An 11165-nucleotide genomic window follows, 5' to 3' on the forward strand; every position below is an offset into this window, starting at 1 on the left:
GCATGCAGGGATGAGGTTAGGAAAGCCAAAGCCGAAATGGGGTTGAATCTGGCCAAAGATGTCAAAAACAGCAAGAAGGGCTTCTGTAAGTACATAGGTGACAAAAGAAAGACTAGGGAAAATGTGGGCCTATTGCTGAAGAGATTGGGCATATGACATGGAAAAAGCTGAGGTACTGAATGCTGCTAGCAAGACCTTCATGAATCCTAGGTCCCAGAGAGCAGGGAGAAAGTCTCAGCAAGGCAGACATACCCTTGGAGGAAGAGGATCAGGTCAAGGAATACTTAAGCAAACTGGACATACAAAAGACCGTGGGCCCTGAAAAACATCCACAAGTTCTGAGGGAGATGGCTGGTGTAACTGTGAGGTCACTCCTGATAATCTCTGATGAAGTATGGTGATCAGCAGAAGTGCCTGAAGGCTGGAGAAAAGCAATCGTCACTCCTATCTTCAAGAAGAGCAAGAAGGAGGGCCCAGGGAACAACAGGCCAGTCGGCCTTACCTTGAAACCTGGAAGGATTTGGAGCAACTGATCCTGGAAATAATTTCCAGGCACCTGAAGGACAAGAAAATCATCATGAGTAGTCAGTATGGCTTCACCAAGGGGAAGTCATGCTTGATCAACCTTATCACCTCTATGATGAAATGACTGGCCTGGTAGGTGAGAGCAGAGCAGTGGATATTGTCGACCATGACTTCAGGAAGGCCTTTGAAACTGTCTCCCATAAGATCCTCATAGAGAAGCTGTTGAAGTATGGGCTGGATGAACAGACAGTGAGGTGGATTGAAAACTGACTGAATGGCCAGGCTCAAAGGGTTGAGATCAACAGTGCAGAGTCTAGTTGGAGACCAATAACTAACAGTGTACCCTAGGGGTCAGTACTAGGCCCAGTCATGCTTAATATCTTCATTAATGATTGAGATGATGCGGCAGAGTGCACCCTCAGCAAGTTGACTGATGACACAAAACTGGGAGGAGTGGCTGATATACCAGAGGGTGAGGCTGCCAACCAGAGGGACCTTGACAGGTTGGAGAAATGGTCTGGCAGGAACCTCATGCAGTTCAATAAGGAACCTGCACCTGTGGAGGAGGAACAACCCAGGTACAAATATTTTCCAGGGGTGGCCCAGCTGGAAATCAGCTTCACAGAAAAGGACCTGGTGGTCCTGGTGGACATCAAGATGAACATGAGCCAGCAATGTGACCTTGCTGCAAAGAAGGCTAACGGTGTCCTGGGCTGCATTAGGAGAAGCGCTGCCATCAACTCAAGAGGTGATCTTTCCCTTCTGCTCAGCACTGATGAGGCCACACTTGGGGTACTTGTTCAGTTCTGAGCTCCACAATACAAGAGAGATGTGGGCATACTGGAAAGTCCAACAAAGGACTGTGAAGATGATTAAGGGACCGGACCACCTCTCCAATGAGGAAAGGATGAGAGAGCTAGAATTGTGGGATCCTGGAGAAAAGAAGTCTCAGGGGGGATATCATCAAAGAATATAAATACCTGGAGACAGGGTGTAAAGAAGACAGAGCCAGGCTTTTTTTCAGTCATGCACAGTGGCATGGACTAGAAGCAATGGGTACAAACTGAAACACAGGAGGCTCCATCAGAACATTGGGAAACACTTTTTTCACTGTGAGGATGACTAAGCACTGGAATAGGTTGTCCAGAAAGGCTGTGGCATCTCCACCCTTAAAGATAGTAAAAAGTCATCTGGCCATGGTCCTGGACAGCTTCTAGGTGCCCCTGCTTGAGCAGGGGGACTGGACCAGATGACCTCTAGAGGTCCCTTCCAATCTCAGCCATTCTGTAATCCTGTGATTCTATGAATGATTTTGGGAAAGTGAGTTTTCATACCTGACAAGCTGGTTAAATCTGTAGAAGCTCATTTTATGGAAATAAGGATATATAAGGAAAAAATTTTTTACAGTGAGGGTGGTGGAACACTGGCCCAGGTTGCACAGAGAGGTGGTAGATGTCCCATCCCTGGAAACATTCAAGGTCAGCCTGGACAGGGCTCTGAGCAACCTGATCGAGTTGAAGATGTCCCTGCTCACTGCAGGGGGTTGGACTAGATGGCCTCTAAAAGTCCCTTCCAACCCAAACCATGCTATGATTCTATGATCCTATACAAAAGAGAAGGACATTTTCCTTACAGAAGAAAGCTATGCTTCATAAGAGTGTGTTGGTTCTTTTTTTAAGGAATACACAAGCATAATCAAAACATCTTCAGTGAAGTCCCTCATAATCAGTTAAAGAACGAAGCCATCAGAGGAAAGGTTATTCTCAGGATTTATTACATGTAAAATGTAGGAAACAATGGATATATATCAGAATCCCATAATGGCAGGGTTTGGAAGGGCCCTCTGGAGCTCATCCCGTCCCACCCCTGCTGGAGCAGGCACACCCAGAGCAGGGGCACAGGGCCGCGTCCAGGCGGGGTGTGAATGTCTCCAGGGAAGGGACCCCACAGCCTCTCTGGGCAGCCTGTGCCCCTGCTCTGGCACCCGCACAGGGAAGGGGTTTGTCCTCATGTTCAGGTGGAACTTCCCGTGTTCCAACTTGTGCCTGTTGCCCCTTGGCCTGGCGTTGGGCACCACTGAAAAGAGCCCGGCCCCATCCTCCTGACACCCACCCTTCAGATATTTATAAGCATTGATGAGATCCCCCCTCAGTCTTCTCCAGGCTGAACAAACCCAGGTCTTTCAGCCTTTCCTCACAAAGGAGATGGTCCAGCCCCCTGATCATCTTGGTAGCTCATTATAAAATTGGATTGAATTGGTTCTCACAGTAGAGGAACTTTTTCAGTAGAATCCCATAGTGAGCTGTGCTGGAATATGTGTTGTTACGTACTTATTCATAAATGATAAGTAGGTAAATAGTGAAATAACAAATTTTGCTCATGAACGAAGCGTTCAGGTTACCCATAAATAAAGATTATGGTTCATTTGCTTGACATATAGCTGAATGGAGTGGCCTTCAGTTGCCTTCCATGACTGCCCAGTCTGGGGAAATGAGGTGCCAGGCCAAGAACAGAGGTGTCAGACATAAGCGCCCTCAAGAAGACCGTGGATCCTGCTGTACTCATGAGTATTTGAAGCATTTTTCAGTGCATCCAATACTCGTGTCCTGATGGAGGAAAAGTGTCCTGATGGAGGAAAAGTGCTCATATGTATATGACATATCCATATGAGCAGCTGGACTGCTTAAGTTTCATGCTCTACTATGTCATTTGTTTATTCCTCTAACATTAGACAGGGCCTGTCTCTGTGGAACAATACTTGGTGGTGGTTGCCTTGACTGCTGAGCAGTTCAGCCAGTCATGACTGGCCTTACTGACTTTTGACTGGTGCTTGTCCAGTCCACCAGAAGCGGAAGAACCAGTTGGAGCTTTTTCTTATTTTGTGTACTTGGACATTCCCTGTTGGGTAGGTGTTCATCAACATTGTTCCAGACATCACTCAGCTATCAACTACAAAGAATAAGTGCAGTTTTTCAGATCCCTTTGGCCCACAGTTTGATCTAAATACACTGGAATTTCAATGTTTTTCAATTCTTGCATTAGCCTGACTTTTTTGCCCATGACCATCTTTCATAACGTAAGAGTCAATGCCACTCTTGTTCCTCAACATGGACTACAAGGTTAGAAAGTAACATAATATGTCTCTCCTAGCATCTAGACACCACATCCAGCCATTACTTAAGGTGCCAAAAAATAGGGAACAAGAGGCTAGCTCCTGACAGTGAGGGATGTAGGGAGCAATAGGTTCATTCTCATGTTTTGCATGGAAGGCCTGCAGGCTTTGGAAAGCCTCAGAGATAGAGAGAACTGGTGCTTGAAGAGTTTTGGCAGATGGTGCAATAAAAATTGATATAAACAATATGGATAAGATGGATTACCATTACTGGTGTCCTGAGGTTCAAATTACCTGGAACTGCTTCTTCCCCAGCAAAGGGAAACTCTTCAGGTGTGCCCTTCAAAGCCATAGAAGTACAAACATTTTCAGCAGAGCAACGGACCTCACTAAGGAGTTTCCTGTTGCATGAAATATGCACCCTTTCAGCTATCAACGCTATATGCTGCCATCAGCATTCACTCCTTGTATCATACCCCGATATATTATTTATCCAGTCTAGATAGGAATTGTTAAATTTACCATCACTATAGTGTTTTCTGCTTTGCAATGTCTTTTCCCTCTCAGGATGTTATAGTTGGCATCATTTTGGTTAAATGAACCCAATACCACATTTTTTCAATTTCAATTTCAATCCCAAGGAACTTTCTGCTACTTGTTAACATGTCTTTTCTTCACAGGGTGTGACTCTCACCTTCTGTTTCCTGCTTCCCTGGTAATACGGGCTATGCCAGTGCAGGACCCTTTCTTTCTCCTGTCTTTAGCAGAAGTCCAGGAATTCCTAAGGCCTCTCATATGAAGGACTACAGCTTTCTGTTATTTATGCTTGAAAAAGTGACTGTGGCTTTCTCTTCTTATCCTCAGAAGATTCAGTCAGATTGTTCAGCAGAGAGCTATAATAGCCGTTATCTGTCACTGTCACTCTCGGTTTACCTCCCCATTGGATAAACTTAAAGTGTTGCTAAGATAATTGTGGCAGTTTACTGAATCACTGGAACAGCTTACTTCTGACCAAAAAAAAGGTTTTGTTCTCCTTGTTCTTTCCCCTGCTCTTAATTTTTGTTCATTCCTGGAAGGGGAGGAATTGGAGAAGAGAAGTGGCATCTCCCACTGTATGCAGACAAAATTTGCCATTAAAACTCACTTCATCTTGAGAAGCTGCTTCTTTAGGTTCAGGTAAAATTTCAGTGTTTACAAATCTCTGTCATTTCAACTTTAAGCAGCTAAGTGAGGTTGAAAGGCCAAGTCAGTTCATTTGTGAAAGCTCCCACTGAAACAGTAAGCATTTAGGTTTTTTCCTAATCCTACTGAAAAAGAAAAAAAAGTCAAACATCTATCACTAAAACTGATGCATTCATTTGAGCAATGTTTCCTTCCATCTTTCAGTTTTGTTAAATAGAGGACTTAAATTCTGTTAAATGTTTAAGAGGACTCTGCACTGTTACTACAATGAAACGTAACTACTGCTGCTTGTTCCTGTTTCCACACTTGTATAATTTGATTGAGTAGAGTGGGATAGTACTGGAGAAGCACTGACTTGCCACATTTATAAAAGGCATCCAGGTAAAGGGTGACCAGACAGTGCGTCTGCCCTCTGTTATGGGAAATATCTAATGAATGAAACAAATTTTGAAGCAAAAGGAAAAATGAAGTAGTTCCTGCCAAGCATTATTTTTCTGTCATTCTTGTTTCCAATCAGCTCTGCAGGGCTGGACTCCACCAACACTGGAAGCAAAACAACACAGCTGAAGGAGAAGCAGCAGATTAAAGACAACACTGGATACAGAATGTCCTGCACAGCAATGCAGCTTGGGCAAAGCATTGGAGTGATGATATTCTCCATGGAGGAGATGGGATTTAAACATGCTGAAATAGATCTTTCTTGAGAAGATCACAGAATTACAGAATGACAGAGTGGCTGAGGTTGGAGGGGACCTCTGGAGGTCATCTGGTCCAACCCCCCTGCACAAGCAGGGCCACCTAGAGCCAGTTGCCACCTAAAGCCAGATGAGGCAGCTGCCTCACTTTCTGCCACTCTTTGAGACAACTGCTTCTCCTCCATGTTATGTCACTATTGGAAAAAGCCTGAAAATGACAGGCCATGTTTTTGTGCAGTTTTAGTCATGGAAGTAAGTGGAAATGTCTCAAGAATGCCTATTTCTGACCCTGTGAAACCCTCCATCACATATGAATCCTAGTTGTTGTTCATATTATGTGAATGAACATAAGAATATCTGTATCAGGATCTTCCTAGCCCGGGATTCTGTCTCTGCCACTTGCCAAGAGGAGATTCCCAGTTGGAATACGTGAACAGAGCAGGTGCATAGTGATCTTGCTGAGAATACTCCCACACCCCCTCTGATTTGTTGCTTGGAGACATTGTGAGCTAGCCATAGTGTCTTTGTATTTTACATCTAAAACTAATTTGTATTCTATGACTTTGTCCATTTCCTGGCGCTGGGTGGCTGTATACCAGAAGGACACATCGTACGTCACTCTGGTGCAAAACCCGATGTATTTTATAGCAAAAGATCTGGTTAAGAAGAAAAAGAAAATCACACTTATACAATTTCAGCATGGTAAAGAACATGGAGCTTTGACTGAGATGAAGAGATACGGTTATATCTAGCAACGTTATTGTTTAAAGCCCCAGAAGACATGGTGGTCGTCAACAGTAAAAAAGATTCTGCCACTATGGGTACAATGATGAGCCACTGCACAATGTGTTCAGCTAACCCTGGAAGTGAAGATGTGATTGGATCCATAGGAGACGTAATTCTGAAAAACTCTTACCCCAGAAATCATATACTGGAATTGTCACTTAACCTACTAATATCCAGCTCATAAAGGTATTTCTGAAACTCTGAGGCCTACAAACATGTCTTAAATAAAAAAGAAAAAAAATTAAGAAAAAAGGAGGCAGGTATTGCTGTTGGAGAGTTGTATCTGAGCTTCCTGCTCTAAATGACAATAAGAAATATAAAAAATAAGGTCACATATGAGATGAAAACCAGGAATTACTTTAGGGCAAAATGCATAAATATATGCATATATGCATAAATAAATGCATAAATATGCATGAAGCTCCCTTGAGGGAGAAGCCAGGAAGAGTTCAACTTAGCAAAGGCTTACTATTGCAGGGCAAAAGTTGAGGTGGGAATAAATGCTGTGAAGAAATCTGTACAACTCTCCTAACAGCTCTTGTCTGGTGCAGAAAAGCTTAGGTCCATGCCTGGGGCAGAAAAGCTCAGGTCCACTCCTGGAGATCACTGCTGGGTTCCTGTTTGCTGCCCTGCTCAGGGAAACTGAAGCTGTGAGTGAGCTCCCACACCTGCAAATGACTATGCCAATGCCCAAGCAAACAAGAGCTGCATGCCAGGGAGAGGAAAGTAGAAGAACATAAAACACCTAACTCAACCGTCCTGAAAGAACAGGTGTAAGCTTACTGAGACAACTGGGAGAAGACTGTGATGATTACCCTATGACTAAAATAACAAATACACTCTTTGTAATATGTGATTGCAGGCCAAGGGACACGTTACCTGGCCTGACAGGAGACCAGATAGCCTTGAGGAATTATTTTGGGGCAAAAATGCATAAATATATGCATATGTGCATAAATAAATGCATAAATATAACCATTTCAGATTCACAGAGGTCAACACTGACATTGTTTTTGCAAGGAACTGGAACAAGTTAATGTCAAGAAATTCAGAATCCCAGACATGGTCACATTACCTCCAGCTTGAAATGAGGACATGTAAGAATTGTGTGATTCTTATTAAGGTATTAATGTGACTTCAATATCTGGGATAAGAAAACAGGTAATTTTTCCTGTTTCCCAGGAACTGGGATACTGACAATCACTGTGCCTGAAGAGTATGCTGGCATAAATAAAGCACAAAGATCTTCATAGAACCAAAATTCTGGTTTTCCTGGCATGTGCATATGCTGAAGGCTAAAATGAGAGCTGAAATGAAAACTTGATATTTGATCCATGTGAGCTGTGTGACACTGGGTAAATACTACTCTCCTGTATCAGTTCTGAGGTAGAATGAGAGCTTGTTGGCAAGAATGCCCAAGAAACCGAGTTCAGAGCATCAGTGGAATCACAGGAGCGCTGGAGGCTTCACAAAGAGGCAGAATGATGCTGAGTGCATCAGATGACATTTGGAAACTGCTGGCACAGCAGTAGTGGCACTGCATAAAACCCTGATGACCATCTCAGCCACACACACTGGAAGAACGAGACAGCCTCGTGCTTCAAGTGACCCCATAGAGGAGCTGCTCAGCAAACCCCTGCTCAGCTCCAGACCCAGGGCAACACGCTGCAGGGTGACCATGTCTGCCCAGCTGCCACACACTCATGCCACCATACTTGCTCCTGCCTCTGTCTGATATGGCACTTTGGTGGCCCCTCAACACCCTCAAAGGCAGGTGAGCATGTCTCTGGCCTGCCGTCAGTCTCAGTCATTCGGCTCCCACTCTCCATGATTTGCCAGCACAGTGTTCTTCCTCTGGAGCTGCTCCTTTGCTTCTGGGTCTTGGGCAGTGCCCAGGAGGCACTGACAAGACACCCACCTGCTTTCAGGTGGGACAGGTCCCTGCAAAGCAAACCCATGGTGTGCTGCCTCCCTGGGCTCTCTGTCTCACACACTTCATCTCAGTGACTTGCCAAATTCGAAACCAACAGCAGCCTGGAGCCAGTAACACTGGGCACGGCACAAGCTGTCTTGCCCAGGCAAGAAGGTGGCCCCAGCAAGTCCTGGCTCCAACAGCTTTCCATCTGCTCTAAGAATGCACAGAGTGCTTTGCCTGCCAGGTGCAGGCTCTGCCCAGAGCCACAAGCAGTGGCTGCGTCTGACGGTGCCCGTGCTCAGCTTGCCCGCCCATGGAAACAGAGGGGCATCCTCCCTCCCAGGGCCCAGAGGCTGCCCCGGCTCCAGAGCAGAGGCACATGAGCTCCAGGCTCTCCATGCATGGCCTCTTTGCCAGGTGCTGACCCCGAGGGGGACCTACCTGCCTTGCTGCTGTGTGATGGCTGGTTGTGCCAGGCCTGTCAGGACATGGCAGTTGCTCTGGGTCAACCCAAAGGCCAACCCAGAGCAGTGTCTCCCTGGCAGCAGCTGGGAGCCTCGCTGGTGTCTGAGGCTGTGTGGCAATGTAAAGCAGTGTCTGCACACTTTTTACATATTTTACTGCCTTGAAACAAATGCCCTTCAGTTCCTCCTGCTAGGTACACTGCCACCTGAGGGTGAATTCTGTGTGCAAATGCATCTGAATTTCACTCAGGAAATTACATTTTACTGTGGTTTTCCCTTTGGGTGCTTGTTCTCCTCCTGTGAACCTGTGAAATGTCCCAAGTGAACAAGTCTGGCCACCCTATGCCAAAATCATATACCAACAGTTCTCTCACGGCATATTGGGCTGGACACTTTGTCACAAACATGCCATTCTGGTTGGTTCCTCTCCTTTTTATTTTGATCAGTTTGCTTTCCATCAAGCTTCCTCCTTGTCAGCACAGAGCAAGTAACTCATGTGGCTCATACAGAAAAGGAATAGTGAGGTTTGTGCCTTCCCAGCCAGGTCAGCCAGAGGAACTTTCCAAATATGCTCATCATTCACTTGTTATCTCAGACACTGCCAGAATATTTTGAGCAACAAAGACCCCTGCATTCCTGCCACTTGATGGGATTCAGCTAGCAGGCTGGCTCTCTGGTAGGGAAACAGCTCACAGTGCTTAATACCTGACTGTTTTCCACCTTAACTGTACTTTCCCTGCTGGCTTTGTTCTACAGGCAATCTGTTGTTGTCCAGCTATTTCAGAAATGACACAGCTCCTTTGCCTGAACACTTGGGTGTCTTTTTATCTGAGGAAGATGACAGGTTAGCCTGTCTTGGCTTGCCTTTGACTAACTGCCTTTCATCCACTTTTCCTTGTAGTGCAGACTGTATTGCAGACCCTTACCTCTTGCTGAAGGCCAGAGTATATTCCCCAACCCCCTGGACAATTATTCCTTTCCCAGACCTTGTCATTCCTAGGCCTTGCTCCAAACCATGCATGGTGTGTACATGGTCTAAGAAAGCAGCTTTGGAAATTCTTCCTGGCAATTTTTTAAAAATTAGTTTGGAAATGTGATGTCATAGTTTAGCCCCAGTCAGCACCTAAGCACCACGCAGCTCACTCCCCTCTGGTGGGACAGGGGAGAGAATCAGAAGAGTAAAAGGGAAGAAACTCATGGGTTGAGATAAGGACAGTTTAACAGGTAAAGCAAAAGCTGTGCATGGAAGAAAAGCAAAACGAGGAATTCATTCACTCCTTCCCATGGGCAGGCAGGTGTTCAGCCATCTCCAGGAAACAGGGCTCCATCACACGTAAAGGTGACTTGGGAAGACAAACACCATCACTCTGAATGTCCCCCCCTTCTTTCTTCTTCCCCCAGCTTTATATACTGAGCATGATGTCATATGGTATGGAATATTCCATTGGTCAGTTGGGGTCAGCTGTCCCGGCTGTGTCCCCTCCCATCTTCTTGTGCACCTGGCAGAGCACGGGGAGCTGAAAAAGTCCTTGACCAGTGTAAGCACTACTTAGCAACAACTAAAATGTCTCCACATTATCACCGTTTCCAGCACAAATCCAAAACATAGCCCCATACTAGCTACTGCAAAGAAATGTAACTCTATCCCAGCTGAAACCAGGGCATGTGGATAAATGCTTTTTCACTTCTTGATATTTTAGGGAGTATTGAAAATGAAGCAAAATGCAGTACCTGGTAAACAATGTTAACTTTCTAAAGAGTATTCCTTCACATTGGGCAGGTGTCACCTCAAGGTATGGTTCCACTAGAACAAAAGTTCTCCCCACCTTGTTATCTGGCCCCAAAGAATATTGAACTCTGGCCTGGCCACTGTAATGGATACAACAGGTCCCAACAGGAACACAGCACTCCAGCAAAATGAGTTTTCATGGGCAACACTTAGACTGTCTCATGATTCACAGAGGCATTGAAGGCTGGCATGACTGGTGGGAGAATCTTCTCCAACTTCACTGAGGATTCCTTGCCCTTCTGGATCATTTAGGCAGTCTGTTGTACATTTCAACCAGAATGATATTCAACCAGAATAGGGAATGTAGGGAAACTTCTGCCTTTTTGCCTACAGGCAGGCAGTGAGATTTGGCATGAGAAAGAAGCTGCCTTTGTTATCCTCAGAGTTTACTTATATTTTTGATGGGGAGCTTTCACTACATATCCCTGAGCCTTGAACTTCATAACTCTTGGCCCTGAGATAACTCCCAGAGGTAGAATGTGATTATTCTTAAAAGTTGTCAAGGATCAGTGAACAGTAATGTTTTGTTTGAATGAGAAGCAGATGCTATGTCTTGCCAGGGGAGGAACCATGTACGTATGTGTAAGTTAGGGGCTGATGTCACAGAATCCCATAATGTCAGGGGTTGGAAGAGACCTCTGGAGATCACCTCGTCCAACCCCCCTGCTTGAGCAGGCACACCCAGAGCAGGGGGCAC

The sequence above is a fragment of the Phalacrocorax aristotelis genome, chromosome 16 (assembly GCF_949628215.1).
Source record: "Phalacrocorax aristotelis chromosome 16, bGulAri2.1, whole genome shotgun sequence".
NCBI classification, from domain to species: Eukaryota; Metazoa; Chordata; class Aves; order Suliformes; family Phalacrocoracidae; genus Phalacrocorax; species Phalacrocorax aristotelis.